We start from the raw sequence: 11,378 nt of genomic DNA on the forward strand, positions 1-11,378 counted from the left end.
GCAGGCTGGACACCTTTGGCCCTTTCTGGAGCGCAGGCTGGACACCTTTGGCCCTTTCTGGAGCACAGGCTGGCCACCTTTGGCCAGTTCTACTTTGTAGCCAGTGGTTAGTGTCCTCAAGTCACATCCTCTGATGGAATATTTTGGGGATAGCTCCTTCATATCTCTCTTCTAGTCCATTTACCTTTTCATCCACTCCTTGTATTTTAAACCTAAAACACCATGTTTCTCATTTCTAAAAGTTTTCTTAAGTTAATATACAGATTTCCCTTGCTTTTTAATAAATTCTCATTCTTCAACCACAACTCTTCAGTCTGTTATTTTAACATATTTTTAGAATATTTAAAATATTTTAAAACATCTTCAAGAGAGAGGACAAAAATTTTTAAATTTTTATTTAAATAGACCAAGACCACATGCTGACTCCATGTCCTGTAATTCCAACACAGTTTGTTTCTGGGGGCTGATCCTTCTGCTTTAATCTTTTTTTACAAAGCTCAGTGGCCGTGACCTCTCCCCCTGGGGCCACTGCTTTGATGTGGATGTGTCCTTTTGACCTTGGTCTATGGCTTCTCCCTGGAGACCAGATTTAAAATGCAGCACCAAAGAGGCCTCTATTCCTTGTGGCCAAACGCCTGGGGCTGCTTCCCATCAGGAACCTCTCCAAGCTGGTTGCTTCTTCCTTTGTATTCTGTCTCTGCGCAGGTGGTGTGAGGACCAGCTCCCACCCCCAGTCCCAGGGCAGCTGGCCTGCCGACCAGCATTCTTCAGGGAGGCATCCTTCCACCTCCTCCCAGAACCAGGTGCTTGCAGGCAGTTTCCAGACTGTCCTCCTTTGCCAAACATTGTCTCCTCATCCCCCTTGAGGATGTCAGCTTCCTGGAACCTAGATGAACATGGGTGTCTCTCCAGCAGCCTCTGGCCCTTGACGACTGTTCCCTGGGGATAAGTGCTTGGTCAGAAGACAGCTTCAGCTTGATCAACTCTCTTCATTTGGAGTTTTCTTGCTGTGTTTGGCCTCTCAGTATTTCCTCTACTTTTTGGCCAATTCAGCCTTGTATTTTTAAAAAAGTTTAAACATACCATATAATTTTATTTAAAAAAATGTGCTTCAGGGCGGCACCTGTGGCTCAGTGAGTAGGGCACCAGCCCCACGTACCAAGGGTGGCAGGTTCGAACCTAGCCCCAGCCAAACTGCAACAACAAAAAATAGCCTGGCATTGTGGTAGGCACCTGCAGTTCTAGCTACTTGGGAGGCTGAGGCAAGAGAATCGCCTAAGCCCAAGAGCTGGAGGTTGCTGTGAACTGTGATGCCATGGCACTCTACTGAGGGCGACAAAGTGAGACTCTGTCTTTTAAAAAAAAGAAAGAAAGAAAAAAAATGTGCTTTATATCAGGAAGGTTTCTCAACATGTGTACTTGATCAGGCCCGCCTTCAACTGGGAGGCTTGGAGGCTGAGTCTGTGGAGCTCAGGACTCCAGTGCACAGCCCAGCCCTGAACAGCCTTCAGCCCAGGGATTCTCTGTACAGGCAGGGAAGGGGGCTCCAGATGACTCCTGCCCCACCACCGCCATGGGCCTGTCCTCCTTCTCCACCCTCTCCCCCTCATCCCTCTCCCCTCTTCCCTCCTCAACTCCAGCCATAGCAGGAGGAAGGACTTGGGGTGACAGAGCTGCCCTCGGACATGTAAAGAAAGAGAGCTGTGGACGGGACTGGACAAGCACCTCTGTTAGTTGTGCAAGTGGATGGAAAATCTCCTCTCTCCTTGTTCTGAGGCAGTTAGGGGGAGGCAGGCACTTCGCCAGGTAGGGGAGAGGCATCGAGTGGTGAAAGATGGTTACCCTTAAGATCAAAGCTGTTTACAAGCCAAGCTTCAGGCCTCTGTCAACTCACCGGACCTACTACACTGACCTTCAGCACCTGTCATGGGAGCCCGTGATGGCCAGAGGTGTGTGCAGTGCCTGGCACCTAGCTGGTACACAGTTGTAGTATTAAAAATTAGAAAAGCTGCATCACTCTGCTGAGGGCAGCTTCCAGGTCACCCCGAGGGCTGTGGGTATTGGAGAGAAGTTACAGTAACTACAGAGAAGGTATCACTTCTGCCCTTTATTCAGCATCGCTGACACGCTGAAGATGCTGCTTCCCAGGAATGTTTCCCTCTCCCGACTCACGCAGGGGCCCTTGCAGAGGGACAGTGCCTGCGGAGGGGACGTGCCCTGCTGTGGCCTCTCCCTGGCAAGGGTCCGCTGGGCACTGGTGGGCTGGGACCTCCCACCCCCACCCTTGTGCATCTGGAATTGGTCTTAGTCTTGCTGATACAAGAAAGAGAATGGAATCAGGGACGAGAATCAGGGTTCTGGCTCCAACTGTGCAGACAGAGTAGCGTCAGGTGCCCTGGCCGGTACCCTAGAGCAGCAGCAGGGACTTGGTACCTGGCTCCTGAGGCTCCTCCATCTGTGGAGCTGGGAGTCCCTATGCCAGGCTTCCTCTCCCACAGAGTCCAGCCCCACCTCAGTGTCCAGAGGGGCTCAGCCCTGGATGCATGCACCCATGTCTGGTTAGGTGTAAGGAACATTCCTCTCAAAATGAAGAGCTGTATGATTCAACATGCTTCATTCTCTCTCCCTTTGCAGAGCTTTTGACATTTTCTTCACCCTCCTTTTTTCTCTGCCTGTGCTCAAGAGAAGCATTCTTCTGAGGCCCTTGGGAGGTGGCCTGGCATGCCCCGTGCTTGGCCCAGGCTCCAGGCTCTCAGGAGAGGCAGGTCCTAGGGACTTGGGCCATGGGGGTCTGTCCCAGCAGTGTACAGCTCACAGACACTTCCATGCAGGCAAGAGTCCATGTAACCAGAGTTGGCCCCACCTGTCTGGGTTCAGGGCAGTCACAGAAGCCCACGGCACAGGCTTTCAGCAGCGAGACAAGCCCCACTGTCCCTCCCAGGGTCCCTGCAGAGGCCTCACTCCCCCTGGCCCCACGGTTTCGGGTAGGTGTCTCTATCTTACCTCTTAGCTTCTTAGATAATCAAAACTCTTGCCCTGTCAAATTCTGAACATGGAAAAAGGTCAGAAGTCAGATGTCCTGGGGATCGGTCCCAAGGAAGTATATTTCCATATATTTATTAATGAGTTGGAAGAGTCAGAGAAAAGGTTAAGAGGCAGAATTTGCTGAATGTAGAGGATTATGTAAGTTAGCTGTTCAGGGAAGAGGAAAACAGAGTATCTTCTATGAAATTCTGTTTTTCTCCTTACCCTAGAACTATTTTATCAAGGTGAAAAATACTAAAGCCTCAATGGTGCAGAGACCACACTTTTTCTTCTCTGAGTATGCTGAAAGATAATTTACTATCCGGGATAGAGAATTGTCACCTCTCAGGAACACAGGCAGCTTTAGAATCAGAGTGACAGCTGCCCAGCCTGGACCCTCCCAGAGGGAAAGGAGGAGTGGGATGTGAGTGTGCACAGAGGGCGAGGCCAGCACATCCCCTGGGCCCCAGGTGTCCCCCCTCCTCTGCCATATCTCACTCACTCTGGTCCCTTTCCTGGGAGGCTTGGGCTCTGAAGTTAGGCTGCTTGGGTTTCAATTCTCAGTTCTACAAATGAAATTGGCAAATTTCCTTTTGCCTCAGTTTCCCTCCTGCAAACGGGTGGAGATGGCCCTCTGTACTTCACCCTGGGATGGCCTTGGTGGAACACTGTGTGTGCCACAGCTTAGAATCACATGGTGGGGGGCTCTACCAATTGCCAGCCTCACTCTGCTCAGCCACCTGTCACGACCAAACTTCAAACCAAGCTCTCAGGGACTCCCACCGAGTAGAGTAACTCACCTCGGCCTGGCTGTGCTGAGCCGGGTCTGTGAAAGGGGCACCACTCATGCCTTGCCCTCTGCGCCTGGAGTCCCAGCACGCAGCTCAAGCTGTAGCCTCAGCTGGCACAGTAATGTCCCCACACAGCGAACCACTGGCATTTCAGGCACCAGTCTACGCTCACAGGGAGCTGCTGGTGGAACTGGAGGTGCCGGAGGGCTTCGGAATTTGGATCAACCCAGGCAGGGCTTGCTTTTGAGGGCCTCTGAGGAAGGATGCTGGAGGCCAAGGCCTGAGTTTAGACCCCATGGCCTCCTTGTCCATACAACACAGGCAAGTATCGTGTTTCTGTCCAATGGCACCTTTGTGTGTTTTCTGACAGGCAAATAGCCTACTTAACACGAATCATATGGCTTCCTTGTCATTTGCTTGGGCTTTGTAGAAAATGCAAACGATTCCATGTCACCTAAACCCACAAATCACACCACCATATGTGTGCGCTGCACATCCGTGGAGAAGCCGCAGCACGAGGCACCAGCAGCTCACCCTTCTCCTTCCCATCGCCGGCGCCCTGTAAATCATCTTCCTGTAAGATTAAAGACCCCTGTCCCTTCCCGCAGCAGCTGTGCTGCCAGACAGTGGGGGACAGTAAAGGACACAGGAAGCGGCCGTGGGCAAGGGGTGGGCTTTGGGTGCCCAGCAGTGCCAGGAACCTGTCTGGGAGTGTCCAGCTCTGTGTGTCAGCCTCTGGGGACCCACCGCCCACTCTGCAGGCCCCTCCTCGCCTCCTCTTTCCTGTTTCCTGTCTGTCCACACCTTTATCCTCCCCTGGTGTTCCTGAGTCTAGGGAGAGGGACAAACAGAGCTGGGGTGGGCTGTGCCCATGATCAGGAAGGTGCCCTCTGGGCGGACATAGCCCTGCACCTGGTGTGTGGTCAGGCAGACAGGCAGGCTGGATCTGTGCCCTCTTCCCCGCTGGGCACCCTCTACTGTGTGGGGCTGCCTGCAGGATGGACGTGGCTGTGGGGCCAGTGTGCCTGTGCACCACCCCGGGGGTCACGCCTGGCTCTGCTCACTGGGGCTCTTCTCCACCCCCTGGGCATCTGCTGCTTTCCTACCATCCTCGCGGGCAGCGCAGCAGGAAGAGCATGTGGTCCCCGGCACTCAGGGCTCAGCCCAGCCAGAGGCCGTGTGCAGTGCCCTGATGCACTCCCAGCCTTCAGAAGTGGCTAACGGGTGGGTGGAGGGCACTGGCTCAGGAGGGCAGCTTCTCTCTTGCTGGGGTCTGGGTCTTGATCTGAGAGCATCCCAGGAGCCAGCCCCACCCAACTGCCTGTGGTAACTGGATTTATCGTGGCCACACTTGATCCCAGGACACCCTGGTGCACTCCATTATTTGGGGCATTTATGTGTCTTACACTTGGTAGTCAGATAGGTAGGTATTAATAGGCAAGTAGGTAGTTTTTCTTCTTAAATAGATAATACGCAATTATTTTCAGTTAAATTAATATTCTAATGTAACACTGTTTTAATGGCAGAAATGTATTCTGTTATATGAATATTTTATCATTTATATCACATTCCTTTGATTGTAAATTTTACACTATAAAATATTTTAATGTATTTTATTTATTTTTTCTGTCATACTGATCTTAGCCTTTATTCAGTTACACATTGGATTTTTTTTGTTTGTTTTATTTTTATTTTTCAAATTAATATGAGGGTACAATTTTTAGGTTACATTGTTCTCACTTCCAGGGTAAAGTTCCATTTGTAGAAAAGCCCCTCACCCGGGGGGGGGGGGCGTGTTATACACCCTCACAATGTGCACGTTAGGTGAGATCCTCATATATTTTAAGATAAAATCTTAACATTACATCTATCCCTGCGCTGGCATCCAGGGCCCCTCAGCTCAGATCAGCACTGCACTGTGAGATGCAATACGCCACACACACCTGCTTTTCAAACAAGGTGACATTCATAGGTGCCAGGCAGATGCAGGTTTTGGAGGGTTGTACATAACTCAACCCACTGTACTAAGTCTGTGACCTTCTTTCTGGACTGAATGAGTTAGCGGAGAGCCTGGGTGGGTTGTTTCACAAAGGGACTGGGGTTTCAGAGGGACCTTGACAGGAGGTCAGTGGGGAGGACCTACTTTGGGGATGGTCATTGCTGGAGCCGGAGTGCCCTGCAGGGGAAGTGGAGGCACATGCTGAGAATCAGTGACTAGGACTGCCCTGCACCTGTGTGTCTGAGCAGGTGGGAGGGCAGGTGGTCTGGGGCACCTCCTTCAGAGGTGGAGGGGCTGTGTCAGAAATGTCCTAGGACTGGACAGCAGCATCAGGAAGCAGGCATGGACCCGCACCCTGGGCAAGGCAGCAGCCATGTCTGGAGCCAAGTGGTCACACAGGCAGCGGCCACAGCAGCCAAGGCCGTATCTGGGGATAGGCGGTCACGAGCCAGCAGAAGAACAGGGGACAGGGTTCCAGGCAGGAGGTTGAGAGGCAGGCTCTGGGGACCTTCACTGGCTTCAGCCCACACTCTGGAGGTAGCCCAGTGTGGACATGGTCCTGGGGCTGCTTCAGAGGACCGAGTTTCCAAGGGAAGGAACATGCACTTCTAGACACAAAGGCCCCAGTGAAGACGCACAGTCAGGGTGGCTCTGTATGCCATGTGCAAGGCCCAGGGGCTCCTGGCTCCAAGCCAGCAGCTGCCCAGGACATAGCACGGTGAGTGTGGGAGTCTGGGGGACAGGGCCTGAGGTACAGCAGGCAAGTGAAGCAGAGGACGTGAGGGCCCAGTCTGGGGTGGGGGTATGAGTCTGGGGTGGGGGTGGGGTTCCTGAACTGCCGTTTCTCTGTTGGGGATCTTTGCTGATTCTGAATACAGGTGCACAGGGTTTAACCAAACAGGCTCGGAGCTACCCATCTCAGCTGCTGTGTGCCTCTCCCAGCAGGCCACTCCTTGGTGGGAAGCCATATTTGTCATGTGTCTACCCTGCACCAGCTTCTGGGGGTGCCATTCTCATATCTGTGATCCGACTATGCCTCAAAGTTGGTGAGTGGATGGGAATCCACAATCTCTGTAAGATGCAGGGCACGTTTACCTGAACTTCCACCTGTCCTCACCAAGGTATTCGCTCTGCTATTGCTAACTGGTTTCTTCTAAGAGATTTTTAAATAATGTGGGAAAATGCTCATCCTATGATATGGAGTAAAAAATAAGATTTGAAATTATATATAGCACAAGCTAAATTAAAACTACTTATACTAAAATACAGTTTAATATAAAATGCAATACAGGCATTCCCCAGGTTATGAACGAGATCGGGTTTGTAGGTTTGTTCTTAATTTTAAGTATGTATGTAAGTTGGGACAGGCATATTTACCTATTAGCTATAGCAGCCTCAATTCACAAGTACAAGACGCACCTCATTCGGATGTTTGTAACTCGGGGACTACCTGTACTGTATTACGAGATGCAGTGCAGAGTGTACACGCAGTCTCCATGTAATATGCTGTGTACAGAGGCACTTGGGAGAAAACTGTGGAGGGAAGCCCGCTAGAAGGTCAGCTGGGGATTCCAACTCCTCATGCTACCCTGAATTTCCTAACTCCTCTACAGTAACCCATTTATAATGGTAGGAACTCCAGTGCCCCTCATGAAACTGTACACTCTGCCTGCTGGGTCACCTGTGGGCCCTGTGGGCCTCAGTTTCCCTCCCTGGTTCATAGGGGAGCCTCTTTTCCCATCACTGGACCCCTTGAATGGTCTCCCCTCCTTCCAGTCTGCTCGCCCTGGGTGGGCCTGTCCACACCTGTGATCTCAGTCACCAGGGACAGCTGCCACTCTCAATGCTTGTGTTGACTGCAGTTCTCTGGCTGTATCCAGCACCTTGCTCCTGAACTCCAGGCTGAGATTTCCAGCCATGACTACGATAGAGCTTTCCCTGTGACCCCTGCACACTCCCAGCCTGTGCATGTCTGCCCACCCTTCTGCCCTCTGGCCATCCCCAAAGCCTCTTGGTCTTTGGAGGAGGGTGATGCTCAGATACCTCCCCACCTCACAGAGCCCTGGAGCTTCCACGTCCTCCTCCTGCCCCCCCCCCACACTGAGTCAGACCGCCAGCTCCTCCTCTCACATGGCACCCACCAGGCTCCTGCACCGCAGTTTGCTCTCCTGGCTTCCGCCCAGGGCTTCAGCATCTCCACATTGGCGAGTTTTCAGTAGGGAAGGACCTGTCGGGTTGGAATTTGTTTTGGAAAGATATTCTGGCAGTGTAGGTGGGTGGGCGGTGCAGGGAGCTGGTGAGGTGACATTTGGGTCCTTGACCTCCCTCCTGTTCCCTGTGTTTATTTTAACTCTGCAGTCCTAGAAGGAAACATTTCCATCCTTTAAAAAAAGAATTCTATTTTACTTGGAAAAACAAAATAACTAAAGCACCTCTGAAAACCCTTCTATGGGCTGGAAAATCTTATTCCACTGATCTCTCCCTAACATTTCACATTATTTCTTTCTGAGAGGTAATAAACAATTTGGAACTCATTGGCATATGTAGATAATTCACATGTTTACACCTGCTGTGACTCTTTCTTGCTTAGGTGATATTCTGTCTCACCTTAACAGGAAATTTTGGCTGATTTTGCCTGAAAATGGACAGACTTAAGGTTGTTTTTATCAGTTAGGAGAGCTGGAGACTAGATTGTATATAAAACCCTTTATAAAGCAAATTTCTCACTGATTTTTGCAGAGAGATAAAAAGCTCAAGTTGGTGGGGTGCCAGCCACTTGTCCTGCCCAGGCTGACCTCTGGGGGTGCTGATGGGTAGGTAGAGGTGCTCACCAGCAGCACCCATCTCTCCTGCAGGGACCCTCAGCTCAAGGAGGTTTTCCTGTTTCTGATCCCCAGGGAGAAGATGGCCTCGTCATCTCTATCTCTGAGGAACAGCTGGCATCGTCGTCCCCTGTCTTTTTGGCGTCCTCTCTGCCTTTGCTTTCTTAACCATCATCATTGCATTCTATGATCTCCATAGAACTGGTTCACAGGGAGAATCCTCTTAACTACCCATTGTCAGGATGTCTGTGGGCTTCTCCCAACCACGGACATAGGGATGTTCCTGGTGTGAGAGGGGACGAGGGACAAACCCTGACATGAATGGTAGAGACCAGAGGCAGAGTGGGCTATAAGCCCATCTCGTGGGTCCTCTGCCATAGCAACTAATCAGTGGGAATTGCTCATTCCCTCAGTGTCACCCAGGGCTGTGTGTGTCTCACCCAGGGCTGTTTCCCCAGAGCTGAGCACATGGAATGGTACAAAAAGGGGTTTAAAGCACTGTGGTACATAAAGACAGCCAAGCCTGTGCAGGAAATAGCAACCGCGTGTGGGCTACTTTGAGGTTCGGTGTCGAGTTCCTTGTGATTATCTGGCTTGTGTTCAGGATTATGCAGTTGCCCAAGGCATCCTAAGCTCAGGACATAGAAAGTCCAGGATCAGCATATTATTGGTTGGCAAGAGCTGACTTTAGCAGAACTACCCCACAGACAGTGCTGTGTGGGAATAGGGGTGAGACACGCCCCTCCAAAGGAAATGCTGAACAGTCTGTGGCTGACCTACCTTCCCAGGAGGAACATGGCCTTGGCTGAGAGCAGCATGCAAGCCAAGGGCCACCACTAGTGGGCTTCTGTCCTCACCTCCAAACAGTGAAACAGAACGGTGCGGGAGGGCCCTCCTTATCTTGCTTAGAGCTGCTTCCCAAACCCCCAAGTCTGGCCTGGCTACCAGCATCAGCACATACAACACATGTGCACACACAGACACACGCATGGATTCCAGCTGTAAGGGGATAGTAGCAGCCTTCAAATCTGCAGAGCTTTCTGATTTTAGTGAGGAAGAAAGATGTTGCCAATACTTTTGCATCAAAGAGAGAGAAACTTGCTAATTGAAAAATGGTGTGTGCAGAAGAAAATATGGAGATGCCAGCTATGTAAATTAGCATATGCCCAGAGCTGAGGGAAATCGTGCCAGGCCGGGAGGAAATTAAGCAAATCCGGAGAATGAGGAAACAACCCAGGAAGCAAATTGAAAGTGCTGGTATGCTCTAGTCTGTCTCTGGAGGGTGGCGGCGGTGAGTTGAGAGGTGATGAGAATAAGTGTTGGGGAGTCCCGGTGTGTCAGTGCCATGGGGGAGGGGCTTGCTCTCCCTCTTTTCATGCAGGCTCTTAAAAGCCTGGGCTTTATTAACACTGCTCCTCTGCTTCAGGGATCTGGAAGCCCCTCCCGATGCCCACAAGGAACACTAGGCTTGACCTAAAGCTTTACTAGCTCACGGACATCTCAGCCCTGCTCTCATGCTAGTTTCCCAGGGCCAGACTGGGTCTCAGAGCTCAGACTCTGGCCAGTCGAGAGCCCATCGGAGTCCGAGGGACTAGGGACTGCGGCGGGGAGGACCAGAGTCTGCAGCTGGGAGGATCAGAGTCTGCGGCCTGGAGGATTATCCGCGAGGCCGGGACGGGCGCCACCTGGCGGTGACTGCGCGCAGCTTAGTTCTGTCCCCTCCAGATGCGGGAGCTCTGGGTCCAGCCAGGGTCCTAGGAGTTAAGCTGTGTCCATGGCCCCGGCAGCTCAGGGTGTAGCGGCAGAGGCCACGTGTGGTGCGGGGTGGAGAAGCACAGGCCCTGCCTGGGGGAATACAGGCCGAGTTCACAGGGCAATCCTGCCTGCCAAGGGGAGACATCTTGTGCAAAGGCCCTGAGGCCACCTGCCTGATGCCTTGCACCTGCGCGAGGGTGGGGTAGGGACCACTGAGGCAGAAGAGGACGCCGAGGTCAGCAGGCATGTGGGATGCAGAACTTTAGGCACCAACGGCTCAAGTTTCTGGCCATGGGGACCTGCCAGTTTGCGTAAGAGAAATCTACCCGGCCTGAAAGTGTCCAGGGGCCCTCCTGACGTCGGGACGGGCAGTCTATATCCCTCCAGGACTTGCGTCTAGACTCAGACGTAGCCAGGTGGAGCGCGGCCCGCGCGCGGTCCCCGGGACAGGCCGAGCTCCAGCGCCGCCACCTCGGCATCTGCTAGCTATGGAGTGCGGGGCCGGAAGCCGGGCCGACTGCAAGCGCCTCCCTAGTGGTCTGCACCATCCGTGAGGGCCAGAAGCCACCAGCGGCAGGTCCGGGGCCCCGGCAGGAGGGATCGGCAGATCTCGGCCCGGCGCGCTCTTCCCGGTCTCGGTTCCCAGGTCCAGGGACGCAGGCAGGAGGTCGCCGGGGCTGGGGGCGCCGAGGTTGGGGGTTGCGGCCGGGGGGAGGGGAAGGGAAGGAAGGCGGGGGCAGGTGGTCAGAGTAGGGGAACCGGACCGGCTCCGGGAGAGAGGTGCGGCCCCGGGGATGGCAGGGCGGGGGCGGGGCCCGGGGCCGGGGGAGGGAGGGACTTGGGCCGAGGTGGGGAGGTGCGGCAGGGGCAAAGGGTTGGAGGGGGTCAGATTGGGGGAACCGGACCAGCCGGGGAGGGGGGGAAGGTCAGGGAGGGGGTCAGAGTGGGGGAACTGGACCGATCCCTGGAGGGAGGGGTGCGGCCGGG

The sequence above is a fragment of the Otolemur garnettii genome, unplaced genomic scaffold, assembly GCF_000181295.1.
Source record: "Otolemur garnettii isolate 467f Iridium unplaced genomic scaffold, OtoGar3 scaffold00075, whole genome shotgun sequence".
Taxonomy (NCBI): domain Eukaryota; kingdom Metazoa; phylum Chordata; class Mammalia; order Primates; family Galagidae; genus Otolemur; species Otolemur garnettii.